This window comes from Lactuca sativa, chromosome 9 (genome assembly GCF_002870075.4).
Source record: "Lactuca sativa cultivar Salinas chromosome 9, Lsat_Salinas_v11, whole genome shotgun sequence".
In the NCBI taxonomy this organism is placed as follows: Eukaryota; Viridiplantae; Streptophyta; class Magnoliopsida; order Asterales; family Asteraceae; genus Lactuca; species Lactuca sativa.
Window position 1 is genome coordinate 202,923,626 of NC_056631.2, and position 11,611 is coordinate 202,935,236.

Here is an 11,611-nt window from a genome sequence, read left to right on the forward strand (position 1 = left end):
GAGACCGAGGTCAGTTGATGAGGTTCCGATAGTGCGTGAGTTCCCGGACATATTTCCAGAGGAGTTGTCGGGCATGCCTCTCGTGAGGCAAGTGGAGTTCAGTATCAATTTGGTTCCAGGGGCCGTGCCTATCGCCAGGGTGCCCTATCGCCTTGCACCTCCAGAGATGCAGGAGTTATCCTCGCAGCTTCAGGAGTTGCTGGGAAAGGGGTTTATTCGGCCGAGAAGCTCGCCGTGGGGAGCGCCTATCCTTTTTGTCAAGAAGAAGTGTAACACCGTGAATTTCAAAATAATTTTTCGCAATAAAAAAGAACATTTTCCATTTAATTTCATAAAAACATTAAGTTTCAAGTTCCAATATGTATCATACAAATCCCAAGATCACATAAACATATCAAAAGTCCCCTGCGTGTGTACAGATCAAGCCGACGCCTTCCCACGGTCATCGCTAGTACCTGAAACCACAACACTAACACTGTAAGCATGGAGCTTAGTGAGTTCCCCAAAATACCACACATAAAAACACATATTAGCCACTCGAGGCTATAACTCTATGGGTCCGTACACCCATCTCTATGAACCCTCAGGTTCTAACTCTAGGAACCTTCCGGTTCCAACTCTGTAACTTGCACCGCATAATTCACATAGAGATAATGCAGTATAACACATAGCATACACATATCATACATACACTAACACATAACTCTGATTACCTACTCAAGGTAAAATATAGTGAGAAGACTCACCTCGTGAATATCAAAAGCTAGCAAATCCCGAAGTCACTCGTGCTCGATCCGCCGAGCTACAATCTCCCTATAACATCGTACATCTCTTATTAACACTTTATCTTCTAAGTTTGACTATCCCTAAGAAGTCAAACATAGGTCAACTCTGGTCAACGGTCAACGGTCAACTTGACCGGACTCGGCGAGTGCACAAGGGCAACTCGGCGAGTCTGGGCGTATTCGCCGACTCCATAGGATTCCCTTCTAACTCGTCGAGTGTTTCCCCTGACTCGACGAGTTCCACCTGGGAGAGTCGCGGGGCCACCCCGACTCAACTCGCCGAGTTTCAAGAACAACTCGGCGAGTCCCAGCTTGACTCGACCATCTGCCAAAACCTTTCCAACTCTCTGCGACTCACTGAGTCGCCCATAACTCGGTCAGGACCACACACTGGGTGTCCTCAAGGACAATCTTCAAGCGACTCGACGAGTCTGTTCATCGGACTCGGCGAGTCCATGCCATGCACCAGCTAAAACTGGCCTTAGCGGTCAGATCCGTTCCATCCATTCATAGATCTGGCCTTCCCAAGCTTATTTGTCACGCAAAGTCTCAGTCTTGGTTGCCATGCAATGCGTACAAGGCTTATTTTGGGGAAACAACCTCTAATATGACCACCCTAGCCTCTAACTCAAAAGGATGGACATAAAGCTAGTCATATGGGGTCTCCTGGACCTGCTAAAGCCCAGATCTAGGTTCCATATCTCCATGGAACCTTTCATACTTCCAATTTAAGCCAAGAAATACAAGAAGAAACCCTAGATTTGACACATCAACACAAAACACGAAGTTTGGCTCTGAAAATTACCTCAAGAAGGCTCCCTTGATGAATTAGCAACAGATCCACGCTCCCCAACTCCTCAAGATTGATCCTCTCCCTCCTTTCTTGCAATAACACACAAAATGATGAACAAATGGCCTCCAAATACACTCACAAGGGCTCACAGACGAATGAGGGCTCTTAGGGTTCAAGGTGGCCGCAAATGAGGGCCATAAGGTCCTTTAAATAGGGCTTAGGACCGGGAAATTAGGGTTTCATTAAACAGCGCAGACTCGCCGAGTCCATACCCTGGACTCGCCGAGTCCAGACGAATCCCGCGTCCAAAAATCGCGACCCTACTCGGCGAGTCTGGGCTCCAACTCGCCGAGTCCCCTCTCAAAACACAGAATAATCAAATCAATAAAGATACCTGGAAATCCGGGCTGTTACAACTCTCCCCCACTAGAACTAGACTTCGCCCTCGAAGTCTCGCTCTGAAAATAGCTCCGGATGCTGCTCCCGCATCTCGCGCTCCGGCTCCCAGGTCATCTCCGATCCCTTCCGGTGTTGCCACTGAACTAACACCAGAGGTACCTCCTTGTTTCTCAGGACCTTGATCTTCCGATCCCTGATGACCACAGGCCTCTCAGCATAATTCAGACTCGCATCCACATGAATATCCTCTAATGGAACCACTGCCGACTCATCGGCTATACACTTCCTCAATTGCGACACGTGAAAAGTGTCGTGGATCTGTCCCAACTCGGTTGGCAATTCCAAACGATAGGCTACCCGGCCTACCCTTGCAACCACGCGAAATGGCCCAATATACCGGGGCCCCAACTTGCCCCTCTTCCTGAATCGAATCACTCCTTTCCAAGGAGAGACCTTCAGGAGAACGAAGTCGCCGACCTGAAACTCAAGCTCGGACCGACGTCTGTCTGCATAACTCTTCTGTCGACTCTGGGCGGTCAATAACCTCTGTCTGACCTGCTGAATCTGCTCTGTCGTCTGAAGCACGATCTCTGTACTGCCCATCACTCTCTGTCCAACCTCTCCCCAGCAGATGGGGGTCCGACACCTCCTACCATACAACAACTCGAAGGGTGGCATACCAATGCTCGAATGATGGCTGTTGTTGTAGGAAAACTCTGCCAAGGGTAAATACGCATCCCAGCTACCCCCGAAATCCAACACACATGCTCGAAGCATGTCCTCAAGTGTCTGAATCGTCCGTTCACTCTGACCGTCTGTCTTGGGATGATATGCGGTACTAAAATGCAGTCTAGTACCCAACTCCTCAGGAAATTTCTTCCAGAATCTGGAAGTGAAACGCACATCACGGTCCGAAACAATCGAGATCGGTACCCCATGCCGAGATACCACTTCTCTCACATATAACTCCGCCAACTTCTCCGCTGAAGAACTCTCACTGATGGCAAGGAAGTGAGCGCTCTTCGTCAACCTATCCACAATCACCCAAATTGCATCAACTCCTCTGGCAGTCCTTGGCAATTTGGTGATGAAATCCATAGTGATCTGTTCCTACTTCCATTCGGGAACCTCCAATGGCTGCAACTTGCCATGCGGTCTCCGGTGCTCGGCCTTAACCCTGCGGCAGGTCAAGCACCTCTCAACAAACCATGCGACATCCCTCTTCATACAGGGCCACCAATACTCTTTCCTCAAATCCAAATACATCTTCGTAGCCCCCGGATGGATCGAAAACTTCGACCGATGAGCCTCTTCCATCAAAGTAATACGCGTACCACCCACGAACGGTACCCAAATCCGCCCCTGAAACGTCATAAGCCCTCGTCCATCCGTAACGAACTCTGAAATCAAACCAACGACCCGCTCTCTCTTCTGCATCTCTGGTCGCACAGCCTCGGCCTGTGCCCCACGAATAGCATCCAATACTGGAGCCATCACAGTCAATCTCAAACATAGATCTCGCAGTGGAGTGCTCTCCGCCCTGCGGCTCAACGCATCGGCTACGACGTTAGCCTTGCCTGGGTGGTACAGGATCTCACAATCATAATCCTTGACCACATCCAACCACCTCCTCTGACGCATATTTAGGTTGGGCTGATCCATTAAATACTTCAAGCTCTTATGGTCCGTGTATATCGTACATCGAACCCCATACAAGTAGTGACGCCAAATCTTGAGAGCGAACACTACTGCCCCCAACTCTAAATCATGCGTGGGATATCTCGCCTCATGAGGCTTCAGCTGCCTCGACGCATAAGGTATCACATGACCCCTCTGCATCAATACTGCACCTAGCCCCAAAATCGATGCATCACAATAAACGACAAAATCCTCCATCCCTTCCGGGAGAGCTAATACTGGGGCTTCACACAACCTTTGGCGAAGTGTCTCAAAGGAGGTCTGCTGCTCGGGACCCCATGAGAATGCGACACCCTTCCGGGTCAATCTGGTGAGCGGCACTGCGATCTTGGAGAAATCCTTAATAAATCTCCAATAATACCCTGCCAACCCAAGGAAACTTCTGATCTCCGATGGTGACCTCGACACCTCCCAGCTCATCACTGCCTCGACCTTGGCCGGATCGACCAGAATCCCTTCCTGGTTAACGAGATGTCCTAGGAACTGGACCTCCCGCAGCCAGAAATCACATTTAGAGAACTTTGCATAAAGCTTCTCCGATCTCAATACCTCAAGGACCTCCCTCAAATGCTCCTCATGCTGCTCTCTAGATCTCGAATACACTAGAATATCATCGATAAATACAATCACTGACCGATCCAACATCGGCCTGCATACCCTGTTCATGAGATCCATGAACACAGCCGGGGCATTGGTGAGCCCGAAAGGCATCACCACAAACTCATAATGCCCATATCGCGTCCTAAACGCTGTCTTCTGGACGTCCTCATCCCGCACTCTCACCTGATGGTACCCCGACCTCAGATCGATCTTGGAAAACCAAGATGCTCCCTGCAACTGATCGAATAAATCATCGATCCTCGGCAACGGGTAACGGTTCTTGACCGTCAATTTGTTCAACTCCCGGTAATCGATGCACATCCGGTGTGAACCATCCCTCTTCCTGACGAACAGAATAGGTGCTCCCCACGGCGAGCTGCTCGGCCGAATGAATCCCTTCCCCAGCAACTCCTGAAGCTGCGAGGACAACTCTTGCATCTCTGGAGGTGCAAGACGATATGGCACCTTAGCGATAGGCGCGGCCCCCGGAACCAGATCGATACCAAACTCTACTTGCCTCACAGGAGGTACTCCCGGCAGCTCCTCGGGAAAAACATCCGGAAACTCACGCACCACTGGAACCTCCTCAACTGATCTCGGTCTCTCGGAAACCTCCCGCGTATCCATCACATACGCCACAAAACCCTTACAGCCCTGCTGTAGACACTGCCTCGCCCTAGCGGCCGAACAAAAAGCTGATCCCGAACGGGTACCCTCGCCGTACACCGAAAGAATCCCCCCACTAGGGTCTCGTATAGTCACTAGCTGACGCTCGCAGTCGATGACTGCGCCGAATCGGCTCAACCAGTCCATGCCCACAATGACACAGACATCACCCATCGCAATAGGAATCAGATCAATCGGAAACTCAACCCCGAAAATCTCTAACACACATCCCCGGAAAATCTCCTTGGCACAAATCACTCTATCATCAGCTATGGAAACTCTCAGAGGCCGACTCAATGCCTCACGACTAACACTGATATGCTGACTAAAGGCCCAAGATACAAAAGACCGACTCGCACCCGAGTCAAATAACACTAAAGCAGGTACAGAGTTCACAAGGAAGGTACCTACGCATAATACAATATAAGCATAATATCTCATCATTAAAATAAATACATGAAAGGAAACATACCGGCCACAACATCGGGCGCAGCGCGAACCTCCTCTGCAGTCAGCTGGAAGGCTCTCCCTCGAGCTCTCGGCGCCTCGACCTTCACAGGCCGACTCTCTGTAGCTCTGATGGCGGCAGGAGCAGACCCCTGAGATGCTCCGCGCAACTGCGGACACTCGGCCTTCCGGTGTCCGGTCTGGTTGCAGTGAAAACACACCGCAAACCCCCTGGGGCAGTCCTTGGCCATGTGCCCCTCCTTGCCACATTTGTAGCAAGACCCTGCTCGGCAAACTCCGTCATGACCCTTGCCGCACTTTCCGCAAGTGCGGCCCTTCTGGCTCCCTGGTCTGGGATCAGCAGGCTTGGCCCGCTTGGCGGCCGGCTGCGACTGTGCCGGTCGCCGATCCCTCCCCTGAGACTCCGCCTCCTCCCTGGCCTGAGTCTCAAGCTCGATCTCCCTCTTCCGGGCATTTGCCTGAAGCTCGGCAAATGTCCGGTACGAGGAGTTCGCAGCGAACTCCCGAATATCCCGCCTCAAGATGCTCAAGTAGCGGCTCATACGTGCCTGTTCAGTGGACACGTGCTCAGGGCAGAACATCGCCCTCTCGTGGAACATCCTCGTGATTGCTGTAACAGACTCAGTACCCTGCTTGAGGGCCAGAAACTCCTGAGCTAAACGCTCCCTCTCCACCTGGGGAACGTACTCATCCCGAAACATGGTGGTGAACCTCTCCCAGGTCACCGCAGAAAGCTCAGCAGGCGTATAGTGCGCCGTCACAAACTTCCACCAGTCCTTCGCTCCCAAGCGAAGCTGGTTCAGCGCGAACCGGACCTTCAAATGCTTAGGAGACGAGCAAGTGAAGAAACACCCCTCGATATCAGATATCCACCTCATGGCTGCCACTGGGTCCTGAGTACCATCAAACTTTGGTGGTTTTGTGTTGCTGAACTCACGGAATAGCAACGCATCCCCACCCTGCGGCCTCGCAGCAGTAATCGCTGCGGTAGCCGCTGCAGCAGCAGCCTCAGAAAGAGCGGCATAACGCTCATCAAACGTCTCGATCAATGTGGTCTTTATAGACCCAAACATCTCCGGTATCTCTGCCCTGATGGCCGCAGCCACCTCCTCCTGAATGATCCGGCGGATCTCCTCCTCACTGGTACCGCTGCTCTCGGGCATCAAACGTGTCCTCACCATGATCTACCTCTGAAATACAACATACGATAAATTAAAATCCCCACGAGTATGCTCACACTCGTCAACTCTTTCGTCCTTGATTCTTGGCATTCCAAAGATTCTTACTTGGGCTGCACACCGCTCCGGTGCTTCCAGTAGTACGGGCCCAATACTACTGTCCACACCGCACCAGAATACATTCCAAGTCCTCCTCTTCGGATCCCAGGTCTCAAGTACTCTATCATGCGTAGACCACTCTCTAATAAATCTCTCATAAGTCTCTCGCCGCTACCTACTCACTCTCAAGCATCTCATAGCAGCTCACCTCTCCCTAGGCTAAGGCATCACAAATCAGGCCACTCTAGTCCTTATAACAATACCTAGCCTACTCTAGCATGCGAATACATTATACATAATATATAAAGGTATTTTGGGAAATCACCGTTCGGGCGCTGACTGATCGTACACACATCTCTTGCTCTGCGTTTTTCAAAAGTCCTTTACTCTTTTTGAAAATATATCTCAAATCCTCAGTTTGAGTTCAAATACGCCCGAAGGTGTATTCGAATCCCTCAAACCAAGGGTCTGATACCAACTTGTAACACCGTGAATTTCAAAATAATTTTTCGCAATAAAAAAGAACATTTTCCATTTAATTTCATAAAAACATTAAGTTTCAAGTTCCAATATGTATCATACAAATCCCAAGATCACATAAACATATCAAAAGTCCCCTGCGTGTGTACAGATCAAGCCGACGCCTTCCCACGGTCATCGCTAGTACCTGAAACCACAACACTAACACTGTAAGCATGGAGCTTAGTGAGTTCCCCAAAATACCACACATAAAAACACATATTAGCCACTCGAGGCTATAACTCTATGGGTCCGTACACCCATCTCTATGAACCCTCAGGTTCTAACTCTAGGAACCTTCCGGTTCCAACTCTGTAACTTGCACCGCATAATTCACATAGAGATAATGCAGTATAACACATAGCATACACATATCATACATACACTAACACATAACTCTGATTACCTACTCAAGGTAAAATATAGTGAGAAGACTCACCTCGTGAATATCAAAAGCTAGCAAATCCCGAAGTCACTCGTGCTCGATCCGCCGAGCTACAATCTCCCTATAACATCGTACATCTCTTATTAACACTTTATCTTCTAAGTTTGACTATCCCTAAGAAGTCAAACATAGGTCAACTCTGGTCAACGGTCAACGGTCAACTTGACCGGACTCGGCGAGTGCACAAGGGCAACTCGGCGAGTCTGGGCGTATTCGCCGACTCCATAGGATTCCCTTCTAACTCGTCGAGTGTTTCCCCTGACTCGACGAGTTCCACCTGGGAGAGTCGCGGGGCCACCCCGACTCAACTCGCCGAGTTTCAAGAACAACTCGGCGAGTCCCAGCTTAACTCGACCATCTGCCAAAACCTTTCCAACTCTCTGCGAGTCACTGAGTCGCCCATTACTCGGTCAGGACCACACACTGGGTGTCCTCAAGGACAATCTTCAAGCGACTCGTCGAGTTTGTTCATCGGACTCGGCAAGTCCATGCCATGCACCAGCTAAAACTGGCCTTAGCGGTCAAATCCGTTCCATCCATTCATAGATCTGGCCTTCCCAAGCTTATTTGTCATGTAAAGTCTCAGTCTTGGTTGCCATGTAATGCGTACAAGGCTTATTTTGGGGAAACAACCTCTAATATGACCACCCTAGCCTCTAACTCAAAAGGATGGACATAAAGCTAGTCATATGGGGTCTCCTGGACCTGCTAAAGCCCAGATCTAGGTTCCATATCTCCATGGAACCTTTCATACTTCCAATTTAAGCCAAGAAATACAAGAAGAAACCCTAGATTTGACACATCAACACAAAACACGAAGTTTGGCTCTGAAAATTACCTCAAGAAGGCTCCCTTGATGAATTAGCAACAGATCCACGCTCCCCAACTCCTCAAGATTGATCCTCTCCCTCCTTTCTTGCAATAACACACAAAATGATGAACAAATGGCCTCCAAATACACTCACAAGGGCTCACAGACGAATGAGGGCTCTTAGGGTTCAAGGTGGCCGCAAATGAGGGCCATAAGGTCCTTTAAATAGGGCTTAGGACCGGGAAATTAGGGTTTCATTAAACAGCGCAGACTCGCCGAGTCCATACCCTGGACTCGCCGAGTCCAGACGAATCCCGCGTCCAAAAATCGCGACCCTACTCGGCGAGTCTGGGCTCCAACTCGCCGAGTCCCCTCTCAAAACACAGAATAATCAAATCAATAAAGATACCTGGAAATCCGGGCTGTTACAAGAAGGATGGTTCACACCGGATGTGCATTGATTACCGGGAGTTGAACAAGCTAACGGTCAAGGGCCGTTACCCGTTGCCGAGGATCAACGATTTGTTCGATCAGTTGCAGGGAGCATCTTGGTTCTCCAAGATCGATTTGAGGTCTGGGTATCATCAGGTAAGGGTGCGAGATGAGGAAATCCAGAGGACAACGTTCAGGACTCGTTATGGGCATTACGAGTTTGTGGTGATGCCCTTCGGACTCACCAATGCCCCGACAATGTTCATGGATCTCATGAACAGAGTGTGCAGGCCGATGTTGGATCGCTCGATGATCGTATTCATCGACGACATTTTGGTGTATTCGAGATCTAGAGAGCAGCATGAGGAGCATTTGAGGGAGATCCTCGGGTTTCTGAGATCGGAGAGGATTTATGCCAAATTCTCCAAGTGTGATTTCTGGTTGTGAGAGGTCCAGTTCCTAGGGCACCTCGTTAACCAGAAAGCGATATTGGTCGACCCGGCCAAAGTTGAGGCAGTGATGAGTTGGGAGGTGCCGAGGTCACCCACCGAGATCAGGAGTTTCTTAGGGATGGCAGGCTATTATCGGAGATTTATCAGGGATTTCTCCAAGATCGCCGTGCCACTCACCAGGTTGATCCGGAAGGGTGTCGCTTTTTCATAGGGCCCAGAGCAGCAGGCCTCCTTCGAGACACTTCGCCAGAGGCTATGCGAAGCCCCGGTGTTAGCCCTCCCAGAGGGAATGGAGGACTTTGTGGTGTATTGTGATGCGTCGATCTTGGGTTTGGGAGCGGTGCTGATGCAGAGAGGGCATGTGATAGCATACACATCGAGGCAGCTGAAGCCTCATGAGACAAGGTATCCCACCCACGATCTAGAGTTGGGGGCAGTGGTGTTCGCCCTCAAGATCTGGCGTCACTACCTGTATGGGGTTCGGTGTACCATATACATGGACCACTAGAGCTTGAAGTACTTGATGGATCAGCCCAACCTGAATATACGCCAAAGGAGATGGTTGGATGTGGTAAAAGATTACGACTGCGAGATCCTATACCACCCGGGTAAGGCTAATGTTGTAGCCGATGCACTAAGCCGAAGAGCGGAGAGCACCCCGATGCGAGATGTTTGTTTGAGATTGACCGTGATGGCTCCGGTGTTGGACACCATTCGTGGGGCCCAGGCTGAGGATGTGAGATCAGAAAACCAGAAGAGAGAGCGAGTTGTCGGGTTGGTATCGGAGTTCGTTACCGATAGCCCGGGGCTTATGACATTTCAGGGTCGTATCTGGGTACCGTTTGTGGGCGGGTCGCGTGCCATTTTGATGGAAGAGGCTCATCGGTCGAAGTTCTCGATCCATCCTGGGGACACTAAGATGTATTTAGATCTGAAGAGGGAGTATTGGTGGCCCTGTATGAAGAGGGATGTCGCGTGGTTTGTTGAGAGGTGCTTAACCTGTAGTAGGGTTAAGGCTGAGCACCAGAGACCGCATGGTAAGTTGCAACCGTTGGAGGTTCCCGAGTGGAAGTGGGAACAAATTACCATGGATTTTATCACCAAATTGCCAAAGACTGCTAGGGGAGTCGATGCAATTTGGGTGATTGTGGACAGGTTGACAAAGAGCGCCCACTTCCTTGCTATCAGTGAGAGCTCTTCCGCAGAGAAGTTGGCAGAGATGTACGTGAGGGAAGTGGTATCACGACATGGAGTGCCAATCTCGATTGTCTCAGACCGAGATGTGCGTTTCACTTCCAAATTCTGGAAGAAATTTCATGAGGAATTGGGTACTAGGCTGCACTTTAGTACCGCATACCACCCCTAGACTGACGGACATAGCGAGTGGATGATTCGGACGCTCGAGGATATGCTCCAGGCATGTGTGTTGGATTTCGGTGGGAGTTGGGACATGTATTTGCCCTTGGCAGAGTTTTCCTACAACAACAGCCATCATTCGAGCATTGGTATGCCACCCTTTGAGCTGTTGTATGGGAGAAGGTGTCGGACCCCCATTTGCTGGGGAGAGGTCGGGCAACGTGTTATGGGTAGTACCGAGATCGTGCTTCAGACGACTGAGCAGATACAACAGGTCAGGCAGAGGTTATTGACCGCTCAGAGTCGTCAGAAGAGTTATGCGGACAGGCGCCTGTCCGAGCTCGAGTTCCAGGTCGGCGACTTTGTACTCCTAAAGGTCTCTCCTTGGAAAGGAGTGACCCGATTCAGGAAGAGGGGCAAGTTGGGGCCCCGTTATATCGGTCCTTTTCGGGTGATCGTGAGGGTAGGCAGGGTAGCCTACCGGTTGGAGCTACCTGCAGAGCTAGGTCAGATTCATGACACTTTCCATGTGTCCCAGTTGCAAAAGTGTATAGCCGATGAGTCGGCAGTAGTGCCATTAGAGGATATTCAGGTGGATGTGGGCCTGAACTACGTTGAGAAACCGGTGGCTATTCGGGATCGAAAGATCAAGGTTCTGAGGAACAAAGAGGTGCCTCTGGTGCAGGTCCAGTGGCAACACCGGAAAGGGTCAGAGCTTACTTGGGAGCCGGAGCGCGAGATGCGTGAGCAGCATCCAGAGTTGTTTCTAGAGTGAGACTTCGAGGGTGAAGTCTGATTCTCGTGGGGGAGAATTGTAACATCCTAATTTCCTAGGTGTATTTTTTTATTTAATTATTTTGGAGTTTGTGAAGGAACTCGGCGAGTTGGAGCCAAGACTCGCCGAGTAGGG